This window comes from Phaseolus vulgaris, chromosome 1, assembly GCF_000499845.2.
Source record: "Phaseolus vulgaris cultivar G19833 chromosome 1, P. vulgaris v2.0, whole genome shotgun sequence".
In the NCBI taxonomy this organism is placed as follows: domain Eukaryota; kingdom Viridiplantae; phylum Streptophyta; class Magnoliopsida; order Fabales; family Fabaceae; genus Phaseolus; species Phaseolus vulgaris.
Window position 1 is genome coordinate 22,880,266 of NC_023759.2, and position 9,984 is coordinate 22,890,249.

Here is a 9,984-nt window from a genome sequence, read left to right on the forward strand (position 1 = left end):
AACGGTAACTTCTCATGTAATATAAAATTTGTCTTTTTTCAAACGTTAAAAGAATGATAGAGATTTGATAAAACAGAAAAGTTTGATACTGTGATTTGAGATTGTTTTTAGAGATTACCAACTGTTTGTGAAAAGGTGAGTAGGTGTTGGTTGTGCGCAAAGAGGGTGAGTAGGCTTTGTGGGATTCAAAGTCACCTCTTTGTGTGGTGTATCTGTAATCTGTGATCAGTTGCATAGTGAAATACTCAGTGGTTTGACTAAGGGCTGAATGTAGCTCTTGGATAGAGTGAACCAGTATAAACCTTATGTGTAATTCTCTCTATCTCTTCTTTCCATATCTGTTTGATATTTTCTGCTGTCATAAACAACTGGTTGAATCGTAATTTTAACCGATTATAATTTTGTTATCTGTTTCTGTTTGGAAATTTGATTGGCTTTCTGAATTGCTTTTCTGAGTTGATTGTTAAAGTTTCATTCTAAGCAAAGTATTTGTGAAAATCTTTTGTAAACAATTGACCCCCCCCCCCCCCAATCAAGAGAAAGGTTCTTGAAATTTACTCAAGTTTTGATTTCTGTTTTTAAAAATCTTTTGATGGTTGATAAAATGTCATTTGGGGAAGGTGCCTCAATAAACAGGCCACCTTTGTTTTGTGGAGTCAATTATCAATTTTGGAAAGTGAGAATGAAAATTTTTATACACTCAACTGATAAAGGCATTTGGGAGTCAATTGAAAATTGTCCTTTTGTACCTCAAGTTAAGAAATATGATTTTTTAGTTGATAAACCTTCATCCAAGTGGACTGAGGCATAAAGCAAAAAGGTTAAATTTGATTGGATAGCCAAAAATATTATAACATCTGCTCCGAGTTGTGATGAGTTTTTTAGGGTTTCACAATGTAGCTCGGCCAAAGAAATGTGGGACATTTTGGAGGTCATACATGAAGGCACAAATGATGTGAAGAGAGCTAGGAAGCATGCTCTGATCCAAGAGTATGAACTCTTCAAAATGCAAAAGGGGAATCAATATGTGATGTGCAAAAGAGGTTCTCTCGCATTGTGAATCATCTTATGAGTCTTGGTAAGAAACTTGATGAAGAAGAACTTAACATCAAGGTACTAAAGTGTCTTGATAGAACAAGGCAACCAAAGGATACTGCCATTTCAGAATCAAAGGATGTCACCTCAATGAATGTGGCATCTCTTTTTGGCAAACTAAGAGAGCATGAAATTGAGATTCAAAGGATTGTGGTTTAAGAGAGTGAAGACAAGCGTAACAAGAGCATAACACTCAAAAATAGCAAACAACAACATGTTTCCGGTGAAAGTGAAGAAGAAAATATAAGTTTGTTATCAAGAATATTCAACAAATTCTTAAGAAAGAAACAAGCTTCTAAAAGGTATGATTCAAAGAAATCTGGTGAATTCAATTCTAATAAGTATACCTGTTATGGTTGTGGTGAACAGGGACATATTAAGTCTTAATGTCCAAACAATGAAGTCAAAGAAAAGGGAGACTTCAAAAGGGAGAAAAAGGGAAAAGCTAAGAAAGCATATATAGCATGGGATGACAATGATGTCTCATCGTCAAGTTCTTCAGATGATGAGGAAGTTAATCTTTGCCTTCTAGCATCAGTAACAAGTAGGGTGGATTCTACTTCAACAAGTAAAGGTACCACCTATGATCAATTGCTTAATGCTTTTTATGAAACTCATGATGAAGCCAACCGATTGGTCCTTTCTCTCAATCAGTTGAAAGGATTAAATAACTGGTTAGAAAAGAAAGTTAAGGATATAGAAAAAGAGCTGTGCAAAACAAATGAAGATTTCGAAAATCTAGATTTAATCTACAAGAATTCTTCTTGTAGTTGTGCGAAAATAAGTTGTAAAAATTGTGAACTTCTTGAAAAGAAGATTTGCTATCTTTTGAAAACCTTGGACAAGCTTACAACTGGAAAGTCCAACTTTGAAAATGTTTTAGCCTCACAGAAATGTGTATTTGGAAAAACAGGTTTGGGATTTTATCCTCAAAGCAAAGAAAAAAAGATTGCAAAACCTTTCTCAAATTTTCCAGAAAAACAATCAGTTAAAGTGTCGTTTCAACCGGTTGTTACATGCTTCTATTGTATGAAGAAAGGCCATTCTGTTAGGTATTGCAAGTTTCGTAAATCTCTTGTACCTAAAGGCATCTATAAGTGGATTCTAAGATATACATCCAATACAAAAGATAAATCTAACACTGAAGGTCCCAAGTTCTTCAAGGGATCAAATCTTGAGATTTGACAAAGTTCTATTTTGCAGATTTCTGATTTCTTTTGAAAGGTTCAGCAAGGACTGGATGTTCTGTACATGTCAACATATCAAAGTCTTGTTGATTTCATGAACTTCTGTAATTAGAAATTCAGTGATCTAAGAATTTATTTCTCATTCCTTGTTGAGAACTATTGGTGTACAAAATTCAATTCAATATGCTTCTCCTTATTTCTAAGTGTATTTTCTATGTGTTCCATCTACTCTTCATATGTTTTATAGCTTGCAATTATGTGAAAACATAATAATTACATGCAACATGTGCTTTTGGTTTAAAATGAGTTGTTTTTCTTCATAACAGAAATTTAACCGATTGTTTCCTCGAAACAACCGATTATTTTGTATCTGGTAAGCTCTGGACAAATCTGTTTCTTTTATTTTTTTTATTTCTGGTTTGTGATTCTGTTAGACCTAGTGACGTGTATGGTCAAAAGCGCATTTATTGGATGGTTGAATACAGGTTAACTCTGGTACTTTTGCTTTAAATAGACCAGATCTCTACCTATCTTGAAAATCAAATATGTCTTAAATGCTTGGTCAAATATCACATGCGAATCTGTACCTTTCTGATTTGACTGACTATGTCAGCTTTATGGTTCAAATTTGATTTGTTTTTATGTTGAATACAACCAGCCTTGACCAGGTCTTCTCTGTTATAGAACCCAAAGCTTGTAGCTACTGCTTTCACTCACAAATAACCAGTTGATATAGAACTGTTATTTCTATCTATCTCTAAAAGCTTTCTTTGCAGAAATTGTTTCTGACTTAAGCAATGGTTGGAACTCCTCCATCTGCGAAAAGGATGAAATCCAAGGGTGTCAAAAGCTCTGGAAATCTTGAAGGATGGTTTGCAGGAGATACCAATCTCATCAACAAGTATCTACTTGAGAATACTAAAAGAATGAGAATACCCCAAAAGTTGTTTCCTTCACATGGATGAAAGAACAAAAGTTGGATTCTGTGAGGAGTATTCTCAAAGAACAAAAGTTGAAGAGATTCCTAGAACTTAAAGGGAATATTTATCTTGATCTTGTAAAAGTATTTTACACTAACCTTAGTTTTGATGGTGACTCACTTGTTTCTCATGTCAAAGGTGTATATATGATCATCAAAAGTGAGGTGTGGTCTGTTGTGACCGGACTGAAGTCTTATGGACTAAGAATCAATGGGGGAAACCTTAGAGTTGTGGAAGATTTCAACAAAATCCAGTTTTACAAAGGTTGTCTCAAGAATCCCCACTCTAAAGTGAGGAATTTTTCTGTTTGAGGGTTGAAGCTTGATGAAAGGCTTGTGGCCTTAATAGTTTCATGGATTCTCACACCTGGGGGAGCAACCATTCAACTCTATCTGAAGAAGATCTTCGCTTAATCTATTGCATCATGAATAAAGTGAAGATAAACTGGATTCACACTATCAAAGAGCACATGCAAAAAGCTATAAGGTTATGTGACTTTCATTATCCTTATGCCATTTTGATTTCTAAGCTTCTTCACTATTTTGAAGTGGACATAGAAGGAGAGATAGCAGAAGTAATCAAGCCCTCCAGTGAAATCAAATGTGGATCCCTAAGCAAGATGGGATTTACTAAAATTGGTGGAAGATGGGTAAGCAAGGATGGTGATCTAGCTGGCCTAAGTGGAACTCATGAAGGAGATGAAACTGAAGAGGTAGCAATGCAAGATGAACTTGTTGCTGAAACTCAAGAAGGTATGCATCATAACATCAATGTGGAAGAAAGGATGCCAAACATGTCATCCTGTGAAATGCAAATGATCAATAAAATGGATACCTTTGCTGACAATCAAAGGAACCTCTATGAGATGTGCGAGTCAAGGTTTACCAACATGGATACACGGTTCTGTACTCTGGATGAACAGATTGAAGAAGTTCAGAGGCAGATTCTGGAACTGCAATTCCAAAGGGAGGATAGTCTTTCTTTTTAGCTTAAAATATTTTTTTTTCTCTTATGTTGGTTTTAATCCTACCTTTTGTCCATTTGATGAAACAAATCGGGGAGAGGTATTGTTGGGAAGTTGTACCGTCCCGTATCAGGGCGTTGACTAAGTCAAGGTCAAAGTCAACGACTGGAGAGTCAAAGTCAACTCAAGGTGTCGCCCAGGTGTAGAGACGCCAAGAGGAAGCGTCGCCAAGGCAGGACAAGGCGTCGCCAAGGCAAGGCGTCGCCTGGGTGGAGGCGTCGCCAAGGCAAGGCGTCGCCTGGATAGAGGCGTCGCCCAACCAGGGCGTCGCCAGATCAAACAGTGTAAAAGTAAGGCAACCACGGTGTGGTTCCCCGATACCCATGGGTAGGAAAGACCATGGAGGGAGCGACGCCGTGGGAAAGCCTCAGGACCCGATATCTCGGGAAAGTGATAAAGAGAAGGAGAAGGTGGCTTCAAGGCCATAGTGATAGTACCAGTGAAGGGCAGCCTGACTCGTGAAGTACCCCTGCCGCCCCAGAGACGCCTTCGGGACAGATACGACCCAAGAGGAAGGTCACGCCCAGGATAATCGGGTGCAGGGTGCGAGAGGAAGGCAGATACGCTCTCAGAGTAAGTGGCTAGATACTTGGGGGCATGAGTTGGCACCCAAAAAGCCACCCCTAGCGCAGTAGCACTCCCAGGCAGGAGGACCCACACGTAGAAACGTCCCCAGATGGGTAGAAACGCCCCCAGATGGGGTCATGGCGTCGTGAGGCCCTCCACGTGTATGACAGCAATGCCGGAATAGAAACACCCTCTAGTCAGGTGCCAGGTAATTAAAGATATTCAATACAGTTTCCCTTTCGAGCATTCAGGTACTATTAGGGCTCCCGAGCGTTTCAACGTCTTAAATGCGCTACGTTTCGTAATTAAGCGCTTTAATGAGTGCGTTACGTTTGAGATTAAAAGCGCTTTAAGGCGCTTTAAATGCTGGGCAGTTTAAATAGCGCTGAGAATGTCGGAAAAAGGGTTGGGACCTTTGGCAAATTTACGAGAAACTCTTTGGTGGCTTGCTCGTACTTTAAGGTTACGAACAAGTGACTGAAGAATATTTTTGCCTAAAGGAGACAGCACACACACACATACACAGTTTCTTTTACCACCTTCAGAGTGCCATACGCGGTGCTCAGATACGTGGGTGGACAGTTTTGGTGTTTCTTGCTGGCTGACTTGAGCGTCGGAGTGCAAACGGCCGCTAGGGCGCCTCTTTGTCCTCTTTTTTGCAGGAATTCACAGGCAATCAGTGGGAAGGAGTCCTTAGCTGACGGTTGAGGTCGCGCACGAAGACGTCCCGGTCAACCGGACGGAACATTTGGCGCCCACCGTGGGGCTCGATATAAAACATTAGTCCCATCACAAGTTCGAGGAAAATTTACCAAGCTACAGTAACGTTGAAGGAGGTTGGAGTGACAATGGCCCCCACCAGACGAAGAGCAGCGCGCGCAGCCCCAGCAGACCTATCCATGCAGCAGGTCCTGGAAATAATGAGGGGGCTGCAGCAGGACATGGCGGATTCGAAGATGGAGCAGGAGCGCATGCAGGCAGATCTTGACGCCTCGCATGAGCGCAATGAAGAGCTCCACCATGTGAATGAGGAGTTGCGCCAGGGCCTGAGAAACGATCGGAGGCGGCCTGGACAGGACGAGACGGAGAACCATTCCCCACCAAGGGAGTTTTCCACTCCTTTCTCGCAGGAGATCCTAGATGCAGCGATCCCGAACACGTTCGCGGGACCCAAGGTAATCTTCACTAGGATGGAGGACCCAGAGACGCATCTCGCTGCATTTCACACACAGATGGTCCTGATAGGCAGTTCTGATGCTGCCAAGTGCAAGCTCTTCATGAGCACCCTGACCGGGATGGCCATGGACTGGTTCATTAGCCTCCCCGAGGGCCATATCACGTCTTTCTGCCAGTTGTCGCGGTTATTCAGAGAACAGTATTTGGCCAGCAAGGCCCCGCCGCCGGTCTCCTACGACCTGTTTGACGTGAAGCAGTATCAGGGGGAGACCCTGAAGGAGTATATCAATCGCTTCGGGGCCCAGGTCGTGAAGGTTGGTACAACAGAGGAGCCTATGATCGTGTACGCATTTGTGAAAGGCGTATGCCCCGGCCCCTTTGGAGAATCTATTATCCGCAATCGCCCTAGGACTTTCGCTGAATTACGGCGTAGGGCGGTGGAGCATATTGCTTCGGAATGGGAGGTATGTGTGAAGCGCACCAGTGCCGTGCCCTCACGCCCGAGGGGACCGGCACGAGTTCAACCCGTCAGAGTCAATGAGACCACGACGGGGAGAAAGAAGCCAGAGGCGAGACGCCCCTACGAGGCCAGAAAGCCCCAGCCTCGGGGCCCAACAGGAGGCGAACGCCCCGCCAGAGAAAGAGCAAGACCGGCGAGGTACAACTTCGTGGTTGAATTGAAGGATTTGATCGCCGTGCCCAACATAGCCGAGAGGCTGAGGCGACCGGCGAAGACCGACAAGGTGTTATGGCCCCGTAAAGACTCTTGGTGTGAATTCCACGAGGCTTTCGGGCACCAAATTGATAATTGCCTGTCGTTGGGCTACCAGCTAGATGAGCTGGTGAGGACTGGGTTTTTGAAAGATTATGTCGCAGAGTCCACTACGACCGCCACCCTGCCGCCGCCGACGGATGAACCAGTACACGAGATGCCGGTGCTTGGCGAGGTCCACACCATTGCTGGAGGTTTTTCCGGCGGAGGACCCACCGCCTCCCAGCGGAAGAAATACGCGAGGGGGGTGAATTCAATCGAAGAGAGGCTCTCGGGGGAGCCTGGGAGTCAGATATTGTGTTCACAAGAAGGGACCTCCGAGATGTGGTCCCCATGACAACGATCCCGTTGTATCTCGGTCGTCACGGCTGGAAGGAAGGTCCACAGAGTGCTTGTTGATCAAGGAAGCTCGGCAGACGTCATGTTTTGTCGACCTTTAATAATTACGGTTGTCCCCCGATCTGCTGAGTCCCTATACGGGATGTTTGTATGGGTTCGGGGATAACCAGATAGAGGTCCGGGGGTACCTGGAGCTGAGGACTACGTTCACGGACGGAGAGGCCTCCCGAACAGAGAGCATTCGGTACCTCGTCGTGAACGCTAATTCTGCCTACAATATTTTGCTGGGCAGACCGGCGTTAAACCGTTTGAGTGCAATATCCTCCACCCGACACATGAAGATGAAGCTGCCGGACCTCAGTGGTCGGGTGATAGTCATCAGATCAGACCAAGAGGAGGCAGGAAATCTACGAAAACAGCCTGAAGACGAAGAGAGGCGTTTTCATAGGTGTACGAACGTCCGCCGAGCGCGGACGCAACGATGATCGAGGCGACGCCCGCTGGCAGACCCTCGAAGAGGCCATAGCAGAAAGGGCGATGCCTGAAGCAGATGTGCCAATGGAGGAAGCACACGTGGAGAGGCGGCGCCCGTAGAAGAAGCGGCGCCCGCCGATGATGATAATAGGGAGCAACCCGCGGACCAACATCCTAGAAAGGGAGATTGGCGGCAAAGCTTTCAAGTTAGGAAGCTCGCTAAATCCAGAAGAACGGGAAGGGGTGGCGGAAGTGATTTCGCGCCACCTGGATGCCTTCGCATGGTCCGCCTCGGACATGCCGGGCATCGACCCAGATTTTCTGTGCCACCACCTCAGCATGGACGTCACGGTCCGCCCCGTGCGTCAGAGAATGAGGAATTCAATGAGGAGCGACAACAGGTGGTGAAAGACGAAACGCAGAAGCTGCTGAGTGCTGGCCACATTAGGGAGATTCAGTACCCTGAGTGGCTCGCCAACGTCGTTTTGGTAAGAAGGCAAACGGAAAATGGAGAATGTGCGTTGACTTCACGGACCTGAATAAGGCGTGCCCAAAGGATCCTATCCGCTGCCCAGCATGACGCCCTAGTGGACAGCGCGTCTGGCAGCAAGGTGTTAAGCTTCCTGGACGCCTTCTCAGGTTATAACCAAATCAAGATGCACCCCAGGACGAGAGCAAAACTGCGTTCATGACTGAAACATGCAGTTATTGCTATAAGGTGATGCCCTTCAGGCTCAAAAATGCGGCGCCACGTACCAGAGGTTAATGGACAAGGTCCTGGGCCAATGCTCGGGAGAATGTTACGCTTACGTAGACGACATGGTGGTGGCGTCGCAAACAGGGTGCAGCACATGGCAGACTTGGAGGATTGTTCAACACATATCCAAATACCGCCTCAAGTTGAACCCCGAGAAGTGTGTTTGGGGTAGAAGCCGGTAAATTCTTGGGTTTCTGCTCACCGAGAGGGGGATAGAAGCGAACCCTGACAAATGTGCGGCTATTATCGCCATGCGGAGTCCGACATCGGTAAAGGAGGTTCAACAGTTGACAGGGCGGATGGCGGCGCTCTCGAGGTTTGTTTCCGCGGAGGAGAAAAGGGGCACCCGTACTTCCAGTGCCTCAAGAGAAACAGTCGCTTTGCATGGACTGAGGATGCGAAGCGGCTTTCGTTAACTGAAGGAGTACCTGGCGACGCCTCCAGTTCTCTGCAAACCGGTAACGGGCGCGCCCCTCCGTTGTATTTTGCTGTAACAGAAGGGCCATCAGTTCTGTGTTGGTACAAGAGCAGGACCAGAGTCAGAAGCCCATCTACTTCGTAAGCAAGGCCTTACAGGGAGCCGAGACAAGTACCAGCCTGGAGAAGGCGGCGCTGGCGGTAGTGTTCTCGGCTAGGAGGCTCCGTCATTACTTCCACAGTTTCACGGTGGTGGTAATGACCAACTCCCCATACAGAAGTGCTGCAGAAGCCCGATGTGGCAGGAAGAATGGTACGCTGGGTTGTGGAACTGTCGGAATTCGACATACAGTACGAGCCTAGAGGATCCATTAAAGGGCAGGTGTACGCGGATTTTGTAGCAGAACTTTCGCCCGGAGGTGAGCAAGAGTGGAAGCGGGTTCACAGTGGCTGCTCTCGGTTGATGGTCCTCAAACCAGCAAGGGAGTGGTGCGGGAATAGTGCTGGAGGACCCGATGGCATACTATCGAGCAGGCCTTGCGTTTTGCCTTCAAGGCAAGTAACAACCAAGCAGAATACGAAGCCCTGATTGCAGGAATGCTCTTGGCCAAGGAGATGGGCGCACAGAACCTCCTGGTGAAGAGCGACTCCCAGTTGTCACGAGGCAGGTGTCGGTGGGTTCCAGGCGAAGGACCCACAGATGGCGGCGTATCTCAAATACGTCCAGTTGTTGAGAGGGGCGTTCAACGCTCTTGAGTTGATACACGTCCCGAGGGAGCAGAATGCCAGAGCTGACCTGCTCGCAAAGCTGGCCAGCTCAGGCAAGGGGGGTAGACAGAGGACAGTGATCCAGGAGACCCTCAAAGCTCCGCGTCGATTCGTGGAAGACAACAGGGTGGATGTCCTCCAGATTTATGCATCAAGGGGAAGGCCGAGGAGTCATTCCTCATTAACCCAAGATACGCAGAGGGCGCCCCGCATCAGTATCTACGCGAGTGCGTCTGAGGAGGAGCAGATGCAGGTTTGTGTCCTGTCCACGGGAGACACCTGGATGACGCCCTATAAACGATACCTGGCGGATGGGGCCCTTCCAGTGGACCCTGAAGAGGGTAAGAAAATCAAAAGGAACGCCGTAAGATATACCTTGGTGGATGGGGTGTTGTTCAGGCACGGCTTCACTCACCCTATCCTAACGT